The sequence below is a fragment of the Hyaena hyaena genome, unplaced genomic scaffold, assembly GCF_003009895.1.
Source record: "Hyaena hyaena isolate Hyena2069 unplaced genomic scaffold, ASM300989v1 scaffold_498, whole genome shotgun sequence".
Taxonomy (NCBI): domain Eukaryota; kingdom Metazoa; phylum Chordata; class Mammalia; order Carnivora; family Hyaenidae; genus Hyaena; species Hyaena hyaena.
The window spans coordinates 1,188,384-1,208,184 of record NW_024081131.1 but is presented as its reverse complement, the minus strand read 5'-3'; positions in this window follow the sequence as shown (position 1 = coordinate 1,208,184).

The window sequence follows — 19,801 nt, the reverse complement described above, 5'->3', positions numbered from 1 at the left end:
GTTTTGATTTTTAAAATGCCTGGTCGCTGGCTTGATTCATTTCTGTCTTCAGTTAATGCAGTTAACAGCAAGTCCTTGGAGATAGTCGGCAGTCTGGTAGTATAAAATGATGGCTGCTGGCGGGTAGAATGAAGCCACACCCCTTCATCATCAACAATGATGACCTTCCCAAATAATGTGACTGACGTGGTACATCAGGCTCATTCTCCGTCTCCCCTCCTGGGAGCACTGCGTGAGAAGTCTTTCCTGCTGAACACTCCAGGGCAACTCTAGGGAAGTCCGACCTACTTATTAGGATAAGGGAATAAAAAACCACCCATCCTGTTAAATGTTTCCCCTGGAGGACACGCGGACTATTACAACGATTCAACTGTGCTTATCGTTTTGTGAAACAGTGACTCGGAATAGAGCCTTTGCAAGAGAAATGAAAACCCTCACTCATTTACCCCGAGAGCCCCAGCCCAGAGAAGGGTCCGCTGCTTTTAGCAAACTGACAGCCACCCAGAGCTGTCTGCTGGTCTCTCCCTTGGTATCTTTCTGGCTTCGACTTCCCACACTCAAGCAACTACCTTTCCACGTAAACTAGGTGAGAGTCATGCCCCTCCTTCCACTATTACGTTGGTCTGGGATATGAATTCCTGGCTTCTGAGATAATGGCCCAATAATGCTTTTCTACCCACAAACCTCCTGAGCCCACATCCACCCAACAATTTTTCCGCTCGGGTCGGATGGAGGGCGTGGCGCAGGTGGCCGGGGGGCGGGGCACACCTTGGACTCAAACACACGCTGGTACCCTGGCTGAGTCAGGACTGGGTCTGTGGCTCTTATAGACTCCTCCTCCCTCATCTCCTTCACTCCCCTTGCCCTCCCTCCCCCTCCCCCTTTTTTCTTCCTCCCCACCCTTCCTCCTCCCCACCACTTCTTTTTAAATAACAATGGATTTAATGGATCGATTTGTTCATAAAACACTTGGTTGAAGTCTTTAAATCTTCCTAAGCCTCCATTTTCTCATTTTAAAGAGGGGAATAAAGGGGCACCTGAGTGGTTCAGTTGGTTAAGCGTTCAACTCTCAGTTTGGCTCAGGTCATGATCTTGCAATTTGTGAGTTCGAACCCTGCATTGGGCTCTGCGTTGACAGTGCTGAGCCTGCTTGAGATTCTCTCTCTGCTCCTCTTCCTCTCTCTTTCTTTCTTCTCTCTCAAAATAAATAAATAAACTGGAAAAAAAATGAAGATGAGAATAACATAACCATTTCACGAGGTTACGGGGAGGACAAAACGAGACATTGTATGTAAGGCACATGGCACAATGCCTAAGCCCTCAGTGCATTTGGCGATCCTTACTACTCTGGTTACCTGATGCGGGAAAATCTTAAGATTTGAGGTTCTTGGCCAGAATCTACATGTTGCCTGGGTTATATGATCTAAGAAGTGATGCCAAAATATGTTACCTGACTCAGTGTCTCCTCTACTCCCCTCCATTTTCTCACCTCTGAAACGGAGGTCACAATGATAATTCCTACCTCCTATGAATGTTGTGAGGATTAAAACTAAAACATCACCTGAGAAACTGTTGCATAAGCTGTAAAGATTAATTCCCAGAATTCTAAGGGATTGAAACCTGAGGACAGACAGTGGATGAGGGGATGAGGACGAAGGGAGGAAGGACACCTGAGAAGACCCTGAATACAGACTTCTCCTTCTCATAATTAAGCCCAAAGGCTGTCATAGCCCACCAGCCCCCCAGACATGGTTCTGTTGCTAGGACTTGGTTTGTTGCATCGGCAACATTTTACATTTACATTTGCTCTTTTATTAATGTTTATTTAATTTTGAGAGAGATAAACAGAGACAGAGACAGAGCATGAACACGGGAGGGGCAAAGAGAGAGAGAGAGAAACAGAATCTGAAGCAGGCTCCAGGCTCTGAGCTATCCGCACAGAGCTGGATGTGGGGCTCGAACTCAATAACCGCGAGACCATGACCTGAGCCAAAGTCAGTTTCTTAACCGACTGAGCCACCCAGTTGCCGTTATTGATTGATTGATTGATTGATTTTTAAGTAATCACGGGCCAGCTGGGAGGCTCAGTTGGTTGAGCATCTGACTCTTGATTTTAGCTCAGGTCATGATCTCGGGGTTGGTGCGTTCGAGCCCCCTTCAGGCTGTGTACTGACAGTGCGGAGCCTGCTTTGGATCCTCTCTCTCCTCTCTCTGCCCCTCCTCCGCTTTCTCTTTTGCTTTAAAAAATGAATAAGCTTTAAGTAATAAAAATTAAAAAAATAAAAGTAGTCTCCATCCTAACGCGGGGCTCAGCCTCACGACCCCAAGGTCAGGAGTGACATGCATGAGTTGAGTCAGCCAGGCATCCCTGATACTGTTTACTCTTTGAATTGAGATGCTGCACACTCACTGCTCACGTTCCCCGGGGTTGCTGACAAACAGTACACAGGTGATGCCAAAGGCGGCAGTCTGAGGGGTGCAGGGGTCCTGGCTACAGGCCCCACTCTTGCTAGGAACAGTCCCTCCCCACCCTCAGTCCATCAGCACTGGAGAGCCGAGCTGGGGAGGGGAGTGGGGGTGGAGGGGTGGATGGCGATTTTCCCTAAGGCATTTCCATCCTCTCAGATGAGGCCCACCGAACAAATGATCGATTTGACAAAACACATGGACGCTCGCTGTCCTACCCAGAGCTGACCTTTGAACACGTGAGAAAAATGAATAAACACAAAGGAGTTAGGTTATCACAAAGTTCATTTTCTTGTAACAAAAGTCACCATGTGTGTGTTGAAGTCGGATACCCTCTCTGCTCCCTGCACCCCCCCCCCCCCCCCCCCCCCCCCCCCCCCCCCCCCCCCCCGCCTCCACCATGGGCTCCTCACCAATAACATTATGAGCTCAGGCTGGAATGTCAACTTGAACTTTAGCATTTGTGGCACAAGCAACCATAACGCAGTTTAAGCACACGTGTTTTATTTGATAGAGGGCTCCAATTTACTATGCACTTCCTGAGGCCCTTGGGTTAAAACAACATGATCTAATGCAATGAAAACCAGAAAAAAAATATATTCTTTATTTCCAGTAGCACAAGACCAACGGAATCTACCCAAAGCATACTTAAACAGTATTAATCAGCCTAAAGACTAAATGGTTTTCTCTCCTTCCTTTGTGTCTACACATTCAGCTCAGAACCACCAGTGCCCCACCGTCTTCTGATGACATACAAACATACATAATTTTAGGAATAACCAAGTGCCTCTGGAGGCTAAAAGGTAGTGCTCACTGTGAATGCTGAAGAGGTTCCCAAATTGTGCTGAGGCAGATGAGACCAAGGAGAAAAAGTTCAATAATTAATTCTTATTCTATACTTCCTGCCAGGAGTGTGAGGTATAAGAACTTTATAATACTCTTGAGGACACCAAACCAGAAAAGTTTCCAGGGAGGAGTTGGTACCCGATTTGAGTTTTATTATTTATTTATTTATTTATTTATTTTATTTTGTTAACGTTTATTTATTTTTGAGAGAGAGAGAGGCAGAGCACAGGGCAGGGCAGAGGGAGAGGCAGACATAGAATCTGAAGCTCCAACCGCACAGAGCCTGGTTCGAGGCTTGAACTCACAAATAGTGAGATGGTGACCTGAACCAAAGTCAGACGCTCAACTGACGGAGCCACCCAGGTGCTCATTGATTTGAATTTTAAAGCAAGGACAGGACTTGGGTGATGAAACAGAGAAAAGATGACACGGCAACAGATGGAGCCACACAAAAGTGAGACAGGTGTGCACAGGTGAGCTCGGCATGTGTGACCTCAACAAATATGAATGGGTCATGCGCTGCGTGCCAGGAAGCAGGCTGGGTCTGGGATGACTCAAGGAACACAAATATCTCCTGGGACTTACATTCTCATGAAGGTCTCATGTCTCATGAAGACAGACCACAAAAAACAGCCAAGCAACAGATAGAGGTGCCAAATGTTAGTAAGTACAAAGTACAAAGGCCATGAGGTAGAATTACAAGCAAATAGTGAAAGTGCGTATTCCTAACAGGGGAGGCATCCTCCTAAGGGGGTGAAAATTCATTCTTAGAGGATGGAAAAAATCTTACTCTTTAAAAAATTTTTTTACTGTTTACTTATTTTTGAGAGAGACAGAGTATGAGCAAGGGAGAGGTCAAGAGAAAGACACAGCACCCAAAGCAGGCTCCAGGCTTTGAGCTATTAGCACAGAGCCTAATGTGGGACTCAAACCCACAAACTGTGAGGTCATGACCTGAGCGAAAGTTGGTCACCCAACTGACTTAGCCATTCAGGCACCTTGAAAATCTTACTCTTTTAATATATAAAGCTCAGAGACAGGGGCACTTGGCTGGCTCCATCCATAGAGCATGCGACTCTTGATCTTGGGGTTGTAAGTTTGAGTCCCATGCTGGATTTAGAGATTGCTTAAAAAAATAAAACCAAGGAAGGAAGGAAGGAAGGAAGGAAGGAAGGAAGGAAGGAAGGAAGAGGGAAGAGAAAGCAAGCACAGATACAGAGACAATTGGTAAACACATATACAGTGCAGTCATACCTCCGAGATATTGCGGCTTCGGTTCCAGACCAACCACAATAAAGGAATATTTATCACAATAAAGCGAGCCAAATGACTTTGCTTTTGTTTCTCAGAGCACATAAAAGTTATGTTTACACTATCCTGTAGTCTATTAAATGTGCAACAGCATTGTGTCTAAAATACAATGCACATATGTTAATTAAAAAATACTTCACTGCTGAAAAATGCTAACCATCATCTGAGCTTTCAGCAAGTCGTAATCACTGGTCACAGATTGTCACAACAAATATGATCACAATGAAAAAGTCTGTAATATTGTGAGAATTACCAAAACGTGACACCAAGACACGAAATGAGCAAATGCTGTGGAAAAATGAGGCCATGGACTTGCTCGACGCAGGGTTGCCACAAACCTCTCATGTGTACAAAATGCAGTAGCTGTGAAGCACGGAAAAACAAGTATGCCTCTGTGTCCGGGGTACTAAAATTTCATGGGGTAAGGAGAGGGTCCATCAGGAAAAATATCTTCTTAAAAGACATGTCCCTTTTGCCCCCAGGGGGGCGCAATAATGAAAAAAAGTTGAAATATACTGACGCAGAGGAACAGTAAAGGTGGCTAGAATGGAGGGAATGAGGGAAAGAGTAAAAATAATGGGGAGCAGTCTTACAGGTCATCATAAAACTTTTACTCTAAGAAAATGAGGGGCATTGTAGGCTTTTAACAGAGGACTGAAGTGACTTAACTTGACTTTAAAAAGAATCCTGCTGGGGTGCCTAGGTGGCTCAGTCAATAGTCCGACTTCAGCTCAGATCATGATCTCGCACCTCGTGAGTTCAAGCCCTGCCTTTGGGCTCTGTGCTGACAGTGCAGAGCCTGCTTAGGATTCTCTGTCTCCCTCTCTCTCTGCCCTTCCCCTACCATCTTTCTCCTTCGGGCTGCCATGTTGAAAATAGACTGCAGGGAGACCAGCTGGAGGCCATTGCTATGGCGCAGGTAATGGCACTTGGAAAGTAGTAGATTCTGGAGATACTTTGATGATAAGACTGACGGAGTGTGCGTGTGTTGAATGTGGGGTGTGAGAGAAGGAGAAGGGCCAAGACCCCAAGGTTTGGTTGGAAGAACTGGAAAGAAAGGGTTGCCATTGCCATTGCTCTAGAGGGGGACCCCTGAAAGAGTTAGGGAGGGGATTGTCAGGAGCTTGAGTTTGGTATGGTAAGCTTGAGACACCTGATGTATATTCAAGCCCAGATGTTGAGTAGGCAAGTGAATTTAAGAGTCTGGAGTTCAAGAGAGAGACCCAGGCTGGAGATACACATATACATGAGACATGGCAGTGATATTAAAAAGAGAGTGGGGAGAGGAGGTGCTTGGCTGGCTCAGTCAGGGGGGCGTGTGACTCTTGGTCTCTGGGTTATGAGTTTGAGCCCTATGCTGAGTGTAGAGATTGCTTTTTAAAAAAATCTTTAAAAAAAAAAAGAAAAGGGAGTACAGAGGGAAAAGAGAGCAATAAATAGAACAACAGAGTAGACCAAGAGAAAAGTAATAACAACAGTAGATCCAAATCCAGACGTATCAATAATTACATAATTACATTAAATATTAATGAATTAAACACTCTAATTGAAGGGCAACTTTGGAGCACCTGGGTGGCTCAGGTGGTTAAGCATCCGACTCTTGGTTTCAGCTCGGGTCATGATCTCACAGTTCATGAGACAGAGCCTTGAGATGGGCTCTGGGCTGACAGTGCAGAACCTGCCTGGGATTCTCTCTCTCTTCTCTCTCTGCCCTTCTTCCACTTGAGCTCTCTCTCTTAAAATAAATAAACTTTAAAAAATTAAAAATCAAATTAAAGGGCAAGCTTTGTCAGATAGAGATTTTACATATATATTATATGTATTATGTATATATATGTGTTAACTATTTAGAAGTACAATAGTTAAATTGCAATACAAGCACATATGAACAGAAAGCAAAAGGATGAAAAAAGATACGCCCTGCAGACAGTAAGTAGGAGAAGGCTGGAGCGGCCATCACCATCCTAAATAAACTCCAAATGAGGAGATGCCACAATAAGGTTCTGAAAACCAGAAGGATGGTTTTTCCCCAGCTGTGATCCAGGTACGTCACAGTCTTCTGGTTATAGGTCCAAGCCTGATTCCGTTTTCTAGATAAATAAACCCTTCCAAGACCTGATGCTGTAGCCTGGCTTGGGCAGACCTCATTGACGCCAGCAGAAGATCTACCAGAGTAAGGATTTCACAACAGAGGCCTGAGCTAGTATTCATCAGGCGCCTACAGGCTTCTGGAATGGACCTATGCTTCTGGAAGAAAGATAGGGCCTCAAGGACTGTGCTGCTCAAGGGTCACCAGTGATAATTATTTGCCAAGGCACAAAGAGTTTCTAAGTACAGTATCATCACAAAAGCAGTATTTCTGGGGCGCCTGGGTGGCTCAGTCAGTTAAGCGTCCAACTGTTGAGTTTGGCTCAGGGCATGATCTCACGGTTCGTGGGTTCGAGCCCCGTGTCTGGCTTCACACTGACAGTGCAGAGCTTGCTCAGGATTTTCTCTCTGCCTCTTTCTGTCTCTTTCTCAAATAATAAACTGAAAAGAAGAGAAACTATTTAAAAAAAAAAAGTCATCAGTCTCTACACTGAAGTGCTAACTACTTGAACGACCGCTTCACCGCCGATGCAGGCACATCAGTAGGAAAAGAATGGAAACACAAGACGCAGACAGAGGGCGGACAGGAAAGAGGCAGCTGTGGCCAGGGTTCAGAGTCCCTTCCCAGCCTCTGGTGGCTTTATCTGCCCCACAGCCCCCCTCCCACATTTCTGTCCTTCATATGGGCATAAGGGCTTCCAGACCCAGTAGCCACACTTGACTCACCCCCTTTGGCTGCAAACCCTCAGAAGAGGCTCTTCCTCCCAGGAACCCCACTTTTTTCCCCCAAAGCCCCTCTGACCCTTTGAAAAAGGTTAGCTTGGCTCAACCTGAGAACCAATCAGCTGATGTGACTCGAATTAAGTCACTGAGGCAGAGGATGCAAAGAAAACATGCTACTTTATCTCATCAGTAAACTCATGAATTCCACCGGAAGCGAGGACAGGATGAGTTTGATTCAGACCTTTTCCAGCCAGTGGGGAGGGTGTCTATTCATGCCAGCAGTCTGATGGGTCAGGAAGCCTCTGTTTGGCCTGGGACCCAGGGTCCCACCAGGCCAGTGGCACTGGGCACCCTAACAGCAGCCACATAACCTGTCATCCAAGCTGGACCACTCTTGCACGTGAAAGCTGGGGTCATTTGCGGTGCCAGGACAACAACCATCAACCGAGCTGCCTCAGACAGAGCCGATGTGTGGTCACCCTCCCTGAGATGCTGGTGATTTTCAAGCTGAAGTGGAAGACACGTTGGGTCCACAGCCCAGAGGAAGACTGTGGTTAGAATCCGAAGATGTACAGTCCCACCTGCTTGGGCCAATGTGGGAATTCTGGAGAAAGGAAAGCAGTCAACTCAACTGGATTTAGTAGCGGTGTTAGGGTCTAACAGCGAGGGGCTAGTTAAGGGCTCACAAGAACCAAGGTAGATTTTTAAAAAATGTTTATTTATTTATTTTTGAGAGAGAGTGAGGGAGAGGCAGAGAAGAGGGAGACACAAAATCCCAAGCAGGCTCTGTGTTGTCAGTGCAGAGCTCCACGTAGGGCTCAAACTCACGAACCAGGAGATCATGGCCTGAGCTGAAACCAAGGGTCAGATGCTTAACGGACTAAGCCACTCAGGCGCCCCAGACTCTCACTTCTTCTCTGGACCACTAGAGGGCCGCCAGGACTGGGTGGAGGAGGTGGGGTCCTTCTGCTGGAGCAACGGCCCCCTCGCGAATGCTGCCTCCCATGGCTCCCAGTGCTGCAAGCTGCCCAGAGCGACCCTGAGGTTCACAGCCTTCAATGCACCGACCATGCTGTGTGCCATGAACAACTGGGGCAACCTCCCCAGCCCCCTCACCGGCACGTTTATTCTTCCAAAGCCCTTGGGGTCATCCCTGACCCCTCTCTTTCTCTCACACCACACATCCAGTTCACCAGACGGTGCCACTGGGCAGCCTTCTCCATCTTCCCACAATCCTAGCTGTTGTCACTACCATGGCCGCTACACCCTGGTCCCAGCCCCCAGCACCTCACATCTGGGTTATGGCAGTAGGTCCTAAAGGGCTTCCTCACCTCTCCTCCGACTCCACCCCTATTCCATGTATTCTCAACGCACAGGCTTTCAAAATGTAAGTCTAGGAGCACCTGGGTGGCTCAGTCAGTTGAGCGTCCGACTTCAATTCAGGTCATGATCTCATGATTCATGGGTTCGAGCGGTCTGTGCTGACAGCTCAGAGCCTGGAGCCTGCTTCCTCACTGGACGGAGATTCTGTGTCTCCCTCTCTCTCTGCCCCTCCTCTGCTCACACTCTGTCTCTCAAAAATAAATAAACCTTAAAAATTTAAAAAAAAAAAAAGTAAGTCGAATCATGTCACTGCTCTGACCAAGACCTTCCAATGGGCCCATTTCCTTCAGGAGGAAAAGCCAAGCTTTTCACCATGCACACAAAGGCCTGCAAGCTCTGGACCCAGATCCATATCCAAACTTGCCAGTCCCCCTGCTGATCACTCCACCCACAGCATACTAGGTGTGGGCTAGCCTGAGGGCCTTTGCTGCAGCTCTTCCTCTTCTCCAGGTTCCCTGATATGACCACAGCTCACCCATTTTCTTCAAATCTTGGTGTCCATGTCCCCTCTCAACGATCCACCCTGCCCACTTTTTTTAAAATGGCGGTCAGTTCAGCCACCACAACGGGTCTGGATTTTCTTACCCTGTTCTGCTTTTTCTCTATTCTTATCCCCTATCACCTTCTAACTCACTACAGAATTCACTTCTCTGTAGTGCTCACGCCGTATTACCTGTCTCCCTGTGCAAGCAGGCATGCTCCATGGGGGCGGGCAATATTTTCTTCACTGATGCACCCCAAGAACCTAGGCCATTTTTTGGCTCATGAGTAGATACTCAATTAATATTTGTTGCAAGAAGGGGCAAATGGATGTCTCTCTTTACCAAGAGATGTCACAACTTGGGCACTGAAACCACCCTGCTGGTGGTCACATGATTCCCAGGATCCCTGGGGAAAACATCCCTTCCTGCTGATTCATAGATCTGTCTGAGTCTCAGAGACGCTGCATAACTGAGGTTAAACTGGCAGCACCAGTTTAAGCCAAAGGTGGAAGAAAATACAAGAAAGGCCTGGGTACAGCCTCTTCACTGTGGCTCCACATCAGAGAATGGGGCGGGGCTGGAGGGGGAGTGGGCTGGTTCAAAGACCTGGCTTTGACTCCCATCCACCCCGTTACTAGCTGAGCAAGTGAACAACCACCACCCCATAGTGTCGTCACATTGGTTACACAGGTTATTTTATGCAATAACCTAATGCATGGCAGGGACTTGGCAAATGCTTGAACTTCAGTATCCGCCTTTTTAGCCCTAGAAGCATGGCTGTGTTTGCCATTGTAAGTTAGTTCTGGGGGCGTTCGGGAGGCTGAGTCCGTTGAGTGTCAGACTTTGGCTCAGGCCAGGATCTCGTGGCTCGTGGGTTCGAGCCCCGTGTTGGGCTCTGTGCTGACAGCTCAGTCTGGAGCCTGCTTCGGATTCTGTGTCTCCCTCTCTCTCTGCCCCTCCCCCCTTATGTTCTGTCTCTCTCTGTCTCTCAAACATAAATAAATGTTTAAAACAAAAAAAGCAAAAATCAGAACTAAGCGGGCCCACACCAGCACCGTCAGCCTCCCGAAGTCTTCCTCCCCTTTTAACTTCCTGTCAGCTCCTTAGAAAAACAAACCTCACTATCTTAATAATGCTGCTTTTCAGCAATGTCTATAGATCATAAATATCATTTATGTGGTACCTTCCATGTTCCAATCATTGGGCTAAGTGCTTTACATCCATTATCTCATTGCCATGACCACTGTTCGGGGAAGGTCGCACCATCTCCATTGCTGCACGTGCAGAAGCTCACAGTCCGAGAGGTGATTTACCCGAAGTCCCACAGCTAGAAATCAACAGAGCTGAGATTTGAACCCAAGTCCACGTACATTTCTTTTCACTGACTGTGCTGGCTGACAGTTCAGTGGACATTGATGCCCTCTTGCTCTGTACTGTATCAACCTAGCCTGTAGAGAAAGCCCAGGCACCAGCGTCCAGCTGAATGTAAGCTCGTCCCCAGTATCCACTCTTGGCACTGGCCTGCCTCAGTTTCTCTGCCTTCCAACCCAGATGCTGTTGAGAATAGAGCCCTGCCCATGACTACACTGGGATTTTCTTGCAAGTCAGGCCCCAGTGTAGGCCAGGTTGTCGAATAGCTTTCAGTCTTCTTGCTCATGATCTAGGCATTTTGCCTGCTCCATCCAGGTCCCCACGCCCAGGGCACCCATCCTCCTCCTGGCTCCCGGTTGTGGTCCTCTAGTAGAGATGGGCCACTGTCCACCTGGGCTACCCTCCACCCAGCCCCCAAGCTGTGCCCGCCAGGTGCCAGTGGCAACGCTCCTCAGATGGGCCGCTTTTGCCCAGGCACCCTTCTTCTCCTCCCCACTAGGATGGTTAGTAGGCATCTGCTGGCTACACGCCTTTGGGTTTTTCAGAGTGGCTGGAGGAGGGTAGGCAGACAGCTTTCTGCAGCAGCCCAGAACATTCTTTCTGCAGGTTCAGTGAGGCTCCAACAATTTACTCCTTGCTCTGTACCCATGTCTTAGGCTGCAGACTGCTCATCTCCAAGCACTCATCCGAGGGGTTTGTTCATAGGGTCATCAGTGCAATGACCTCAAGGGTGTTTTCCAGCTCTGACAGCTTTCCTTCTATGGGCTAACCGCCAAATGATAAACGTGCAACCAAAGAAATCGCTAAAAACAACCAAGGAACTGCCATGCACGAGGCAGGCAGTCAGAAGGGGGCCAATTTGAGAAGGCTGGTGAGCACTGAAAAGTAAACACACAAGACAGAGGCAGTCCCTGCCTTTGTGGGGCTCGCCGACTCACCTCACGAGAGGGAGGCCACACACACATCAGAAATAAAATGGAAGCTCCTCTTCTGAGGTCTCCCCAGTAAGGTATCGTAAGTTTAGAGCGTGATAAACTCCATGAAAAGAAGTATCCCGAGTGCTTGTGCAAGGAGTGGCTCCTGAAGGAAATCTCCTTGAGAAGGTGCCACTGAGGAGCTGGATGGTGACAAAGAAGAGAAAGCAGAGTGGATCTGGGGTGTAAGAGGTCGCAAATGCGTGGAGAGAGAGGAGGGCACCCCTGGCTCTGACGGGAAGCCAGAGGAAAGGGGAAAGGTGGCGAGGTCCGGAGCGTGTCCCCCGCAGGTAGAAGAAATAGGCTGAAAAGTGGGGTTGCTTGGGGGGCCACGTGCGTGAGCTGGCGGGGAGGGCTCTGGGACAGCTTGCCGGCTGAGATGAGCCACTGGGAGACCTTGGAGATCTTTCCACTCCGCAGTCTGGGAGAGGCTGCCTTGCCTACCTGGGGCAGAGCGGCTGGTGAGCACACTCAGAAGGGGGCTCGGTTAAGCAGCCAGAGAGCCCGCGCATCTCCGGCCACGTTTTGTTCCACGGTGGTTTTGTGCCCCTATCTTCTGACCCCCAGATCAGGACCTTTGTCCATCAGGTCACTTATATTTACAGAACAGGATCTATGAGGCCACCAGTGTGCGTCCCCACTCCCTCTGCCCCACCCACCTAACCCTGCGTAAGAATCCACTGTGCACCCAACACAGGCAGCCCTGGAAAACAGGCTGGCTAAGAGCAGAGGCAGAGCACAGTACCGCTTCCCTGCTGGCCTGCAGAGGATACAACAAAACCGAGCCCTCTCTGGGTCAAGTTGATAGTCTGTGGCAAGTCAGCTCTGAAGAACCTGGATTTGAATTCAGTAGGTCAGACTCCTGAGACAAGGCTCGATATGTCCTCCCCCAAAGAAGTATGTTCATTTTTTTTTAAATGTTTTGTTTATTTATTTTTTGAGTCAGAGAGTGAGCAGGGGAGGCAAGGGAGAGAGGGAGTCACAGAATCCAAAGCCGGCTCCAGGCTCTGAGCTGTCAGCACAGAACCCAACATGGGGCTCCAACTCAACCAACTGCGACATCATGACGAGCCAAAGCCAGACGCCTAACCGACTGAGCCACCCAGGCGCCCCGAAGTGCGTTCATTAAAATAAGTTCTCTGTATGGGGCGCCTGGGTGGCTCAGTCAGTTAAGCGCCTGACTTCGGCTCAGGTCATGATCTCACGGTTCGTGGGTTCAAGCGTCGCTCTGTGCTGACAGCTCAGAGCCTGGAGCCTGCTTCGGATTCTGTTTCCCTCTCTCTCGGCCTTCCCAGACTTATGCTTTGTCTCTTTGTGTCTCAAAAATAAATAAATAATAAGTTCTCTGTCATTTTCCCCCTTCCCGCCCCTTCAGGGTCTGTTCTAACATTTACTGTGAAAACGCAACCGTTCTCTTGGCTCCATACTAAAGTTTCTTGGGGGGCTAGCGCACCAGCTGGGATGAGCGGGCTGACTCTAGCCCAACACCGCCACCTAGTGGCGGCATCAGGCTCGCCCAGGCCCGCCAAGCACCCAGCTGCCACCGGACATGGGACACAGACCTACTGGCCCAGATTCCCCCTGGTCTTTGTTTTATTCTGTTTTTGCTGACTACAAAAGAACACTTGCGAGTATGCTTGTGAAGAATGATTCTAGAAGCTCACTTCTACTGTTGGAAGCCAAATCAGCCCTGCTTTGACCTCTCTATTCCCCTCATTTTCCTTAGCCTCCAATTCTATCGCATTGTACTTGTTTTTGTGACGACGATGCTCTGGTTATGTAGGATAACAGGCTCACTCGTAGGAGAGTCACACTAAAGTGTGTGGGGTAAGTGCCACAATGTCTGCATCTGACCTTTAAATGGTTCCAGGGGGAAAGAGAGGCAAGGGGCTAAGTCGGACTGACCCAGGTATCTAGACAGTGGTGGCCAAGATTTCTTTGGAAGTTGTTTCAACTTTTTGTATGTTTGATAATGTTCAAATAAAAAGTCACCAGCATCACTGGGATGTGTGAGGAGAGAGGGTAGGCGTGGTTCAAATGTTAATATCCAAACCTAGGAACGTGGCCCACACATGCCCCTCCATGTGGGTAGAATTTCTAGAGCCTGGGGATTGCTTCTGGGCAAACTTAAGCTTGTGGGACTGGATTCCAGCCTAAACCTCAGGGGTGGCCTCAAACCTTCGTGGACGTAAGAAATTGTCCTCTACTCACACACCTCCGTGATTCCAAGAAAACAGAATACAGTTAACCTGGCACCGCGTGGGGCAGAAGAGTTGCATGCTATGGTCAATGAAGTGAAGCAAAATTTGCTACCCCAAACGATGTCACTTTGGCTTCAGAAGGAGTTTGAGCTAAAGGGAATCAAAACTCAGCAGATCCAGGTAAAGCTTTTTAGCTACCCTCAACTACGTAAGTTCATGTTAGAAGGGAGACCTGAGCCTGGAAGAAAGCTATTACCAGAGAGGAGTCTTTTTTACTTAAATAAACTATCTGTACCACAGGGCAAACTTTGCTTTCCAAACAAACCTTCCTGTGATGGCCTTCCTTCCCTTACTATCCTCAGACCTCCACCCTTTTCCTTAATTCCGGATGTTATATAAACCTCCATTACCAGGCTGCCCTTTGAGTCTCCTATCTTTATGGGGCTCCTGTACTTACAAAAATGATCACTATACCATACATTAGGATACCTAGAACTTATTCATCTTATAATTGAACGTTTTTACTCTGCCCAACCTCCCCTAAATTTCCTCACCTCTCAGTCCCTGGCAACCACCAATCTCATCTATTTATATGGGTTCAGCTTTTCTGGATTTCACATAAACATGATACCATACAGTATTTGTTTTTCTCTGACCTATTTTACTCAGCATAATGCCTTCAAAGTTCAGCCATATAGTTGCAAATGGTAGGATTCATTTCTTCTTATGGCTGAATAATATTCCACTGGTCCTTTCATCCATTGACAGGCACTTAGGTTGTTTCCATAGTTTGGCTACTGTGAATACTGCTTCAATGAACAGGAGAGTGCAGACCTCTCTTTGAGATGGCAATTTTATTTCCTGCAGATATATACTCAGAAGTAAGATCACTGGATTATATGGTGGTTCTGTTTTTAATTTTTTGAGAAGCATCCATACTGTTTTCCATAGCGGCTGCACCAATTTACATTCCTACTAACAATGTACAAGCGTTCTTTTTCTTCCACATCCTCACCAACACTTGTTATTTCTTGTCTCTTTGATAATAGCCATTCTAACAGGTGTGAGGTGGCATCTCACTGTGGTTTTGATTTGCATTTTCCTGATGATTAGTGATGATGACCACTTTTACACATATCAGTTGGCCATTTGTACGTCTTCTTTGGAAAAGTGTTCATGTCCTTTGCCCATTTTTTAATAGAATTGGTTTTTTTGCTATAAATTGTAGGGGTTCCTAATATATTTTTGACATTAACTTCTGTTGAGATGTATAATCTGAAAACATTTTCTCCCATTCCATAGATTGCCTTTTTATTTTGTTTTGTTTTGTTTTTTTTCTTACAAATAGTTTATTGTCAAGTTGGTTTCCATATAACACCCAGTGCTCACCCCCATAAGTGCCCTCCTCCATGCCCATCTCCCCCATTTTGTTGTTTCTTTTACTGTGCAGAAGCTTTTAACTTGATGTTCCACTAGATTTTTGCTTCTGTTGCTTGTGCTTTTGATGTCATATCCAAAAAATGAGCCAAGACCAATGTCAAGGAAATTTTTTTTTTTTACTGCATTCTTCTAGGATTTTTATAGCTTCAGCTCTTACATTTAAGTTTTTAACCTCTTTCAAGTTAATTTTTTTGTGAGTGATACAAAATAGGAGCTAAATTTCATTATTTTGCATGTGAAGATTCAGTTTTCCCAACACTATTTATTGAAGAGATGATCCAAGTATGTCTTAATTTCATTACTATAGTAAATTAAATCTTCTATTTTATTTTCTATGTAACAAAGCTATTAATGTCTGCATATTAAGCTTGTAATTAATTAGCCCTCCTACTAAATTAGTTTTTAGAAGCTTTCTATTTTCCATGTATATGTATCACTGAAAATAATCATTATCTTCTTCCTTCCCATATTTATAGCTCCTTTTTTCTTCCTAATTGCATTGGCTAGTATTTCCCAGATAGTATTAAAAAGTAACAGAGATGATGTCTTTTTTGTTTTTGAATTTTATGGAACTGCTTCTAGCGTTTTGTCATTAAGCATGACTTAATAAGCTTCACATGGCTGTCTTGTTCTCATTCCTCAGATCTCAACTCAAAAGTCATGCCTTAAGAAGTCTTTAAGATTTTTCCTAAATACCTGATCTAAAATCGCTAACACTCACTCCCTTGTGGGTCTCTCATTTAGTACCTTGTTTTATAGTCTTCACAATTATTTCCGTATTTATGGTGCATTATGTATTCAATTCTGAATTTTTTTTTATGCATTTGCTTTTTCAACTTACTGTTCTGCCTTCACTTAAATGGAATTTTACTAGAGTGAGAACCTGGTCTATAGTACATCATACTGTTTATTTCTTGATCAACTTTGGACTTTACCACTATGACAAAAATGAATGCACTTATTAGATTTCCTCCCATTTCCCATTTCTGACCATTTCCCATTTTATTTCAACACTGCCACATTTTACTGAATTCATGTACAACATTTCCCATTATTCTGAGGTTGCATATGTAAATTGCTTCCGTATCACCATTAATGCTTATACCACCATTCCCCACTCATCTCTTGGCTAGCTTTTGTCAGTTATTGCTTTCTTCAAGGTCTCAAGCGTTCAATAAAATGTCTCTGACCCTTTCCTGTTTGAAAGTCACTCTTTTTTTTCTATTTGAACAACTTACTAAATATTTAGTCAGAATACATTTCCTTTACACATTTCCTAGAACTTCACAGACGTGGCTCCATTATCTGTTATCAAGAAATGTGGCTTGAACTGACATACTTTCTTCCCTTTTTCTGCTGGTAGGCTCAAAGGTTATACTGGTTATTTGCCCTCAGGTTCATTTTTCTCCCTTCATTCTCTACCCTTCTTGGCATTGTAGGACTGTCCCAAGCTCTCTTGCCTTCTTGCTTTTGAGTAAGTTCTGCCAACAGAGGCAGAACTAGAGGACAAAGAGAGGGCAAGTCTGGGTTTCTCCCTCCCTCTGCTTCAGACGGCATCTTGGTCGGCCGTTTTGTCTTTTCCTTGGATCCAGCTCCGTCCATACCTTCCCTCGGTCTATATTCCCAGGTCTCTCCTGCCATTTCCTCCAATAAGGCCTGCCTTGTTTTCATTCGCCATTAGTTTCAAATTCTTTTTTGAAGTAACTAAGGTGACTTCTATTTTCTGACTGAACCTTCACTAATTTGGGGATGATTAAATGTGCTAAATTATACCAAAATTTTCTATCTTCCGTCCTCTCCATCACCTTTCAAAGATGTGTTTCTTGCATTGATTTGATGTTTGTGGAAAAGGATTTTGCCTCTTTAAATAATTTCGTTAAGCACTGGGTGATAGCTCATCAGCTATCTTATCCTGCAATTACACTGTCAGTGTTTTTACACGGTATCTTTGGAACTTTTGGGCTTCTGAATCAGGTATAGAGAGATGTAGCCTGAGACTGCACTGGTGTTTGAAAAATTAGAGCTCATGCCAACCATGGTAATAAAATATTTTATCATTTTAACAGTTTTAGTTCATTAAGATGATATTCAGGGCATCAAAATTAAAAAAAAAAATTAAGCAAGAGGCCTGTTGAAATTTCAGAGCGACTCTCTACTGAAAGCTCTAGTCAATAATTTCAAGACTTTGTTTTTAACTCATTTCTACAACCAACATGGGGCTTGAGTTTACAACCCCAAGATCAAGAATCATATGCTCCACTGACTGAGCCAGCCAGGTGCCTGTTTTTTTGTTTTTGTTTTTTTTTAAGTTTATGTACTTTTGAAAGAGAGAGAAAGCATGAGTAGGGTAAGGACAGAGAGAATCTCAAGCAGGCTTTCCATTGTTAGTGCAGAGCCTGACGTGGGTCTTGAACCCATGAACCTGAACATGAACATGACCTGAGCTGAAATCAAGAGTTAGACGCTCAACCAACTGAAACACCCAGGAGCCCCCCCTTATAACAAAATTTAATTTAAAAAATATTTTTGGAAACATTATGCTGCTTAAAAATTAAATGCAAATTTAACAGAGAAAAGATTTAGAATGTGTATATCATTCAGTCATTCATACAATTTTGAGTTCCCACTATGTGCTGACTTTTCTAGGTTTGGGAGATAGACAAAACACAGAAGACGCAATTTTGTCCTTGCATTCTGTCTTTCACATCCAAGGTAGTACTCTTGTAACTACCTAAAAGGGGTAAGAAAACGTAGTGATCCTAACACATCCACATAGGCTGATCAAATAAGCAACGGTAAGACACCTTAAAAAGGGAAAAAGATCCTATTTATGAAGTGCACACAATGGTATCAAGGGCCTATCAGCCTTAAATCTTCCCTCCTGTCATAAAGGCAGGAAATTCCCACACCCCAGCCATTTTCCTATAGGCTGTATATATGTGGTACAGATGTTCTGTTAGTGACCACATCTTAAAATGTTGGCAAATGTTTTCTGCCTTCATCTCTGTCCTAAAAACTCAGAAGGGTCTGGTTGGATGTGAAGGCATCAGATGAACCAAACAGGCCTATGAAAGCATCCTACCTTGAGGGGCCTCGAATTATTGCTGGTTCACCTGATTAAACTTGCCTAGAGAGACCACATTTGACAATAAAACAGGTCTGGAGTTACGTTTTGGTAACCAATAGTAAATTGCAGTAATTTCTTAAAAGACAGACAAAAACAAAGAAGCTAGCTGCTGTTTCATTCCTATCTCCCAAGGTGAAAGGACCAACATCAAAACTTGAAAAAAAAATTTCAATAACCTTTACAAATTTTAAGTTGATTTTTTCCATAGCCCTTTTTCTTAATCCGTTTCGACAAGTATTTCTGGGGTACTTACTACGTTATCAGACACTGCTCTCTTGAAGAAAGTAAGTGAAGGAACAGTGGTGGTGTTCTTTAAGATGGAAGGTCAGAACAGGCTTCTGTGAGGTGTCCTTCGAGAAGAGACTGAATGCGCAGCAAGTTCTGCAAGTCTCCAAAAACAGACTTTCCACACAGAAATTTCAAAAACCCTGAGGTGCAACTGCAGTGAGAGGGAGAATCTAGTGCGAATTCAGGGCCTTGAGCACAAGCCACAGTGAGAAGTTTGGACTTTGTTGTATGTGAAATCATTGGAAGATTATGAACGAAACGATACATGCTTCTAACTTCTCTCTGGTATAGAGAACAGACTAGGTATGTGTGGTGGTAGTAGTGGTGGTGGTGGTAAGCAGAGAAAAGTTGAGGAGGTCATGTCAGTAGTCTGGTTGGCTCACAGATGATCGTGGGTTAGAATAGGGGTCAACATGAAGATAATGTGCGCTCAGATCCAAAATAAATTTTGGAGACAAGGTTTGATGGGTTAAATAGAGGGCACTAGACAAATAAAGGATGCTTCCTCTGTTTGGGTCTCAAGCAATGGGGAATGATGGTATCAATTACTGAAAATGGAGACACTAGAAAATAAAGTCTGAGGCACAAGAGTTCTTTTCTTGATTTTTAGAATTTGCAATGTTAAGGGAAGTAGCTACACTGCTGCTCAGAGTTGTTCAAGACTGGAGGTAATTTGGATGAAACTGGCCTAAGAGTGGGATTCTTAGAGCCAAGGGCCTGGATGCGATCACCTAAACAGACTTTTAGTGCACTCCCAAAACTCGGAGGTCAGGAAAAAAGGGTACAGCAAATTAGAAGAGGATCTGAAGATCTCAAAAGATTTTTAAAAGCCAAAATTTTCATTAAAATAGTGCAATTAAATTATATTGAAACTACTAAATTGCAGTAAAATTTTTGCAGTTAATTTAGTTTCTCAAATGCACATTATGCATTCTCAGACTTTCAAAAGACTGTTCTGAAATAACTGCACAATATAGTCAAAACATATTTATTACTTTAAATGTCATTTTGTACACCAGTACAAATACAAGAATATAGCCATATTTACAGATAGTGAAAAGAAATCTGTATATTCAAACCCCACATCTAAATACAGTAGCT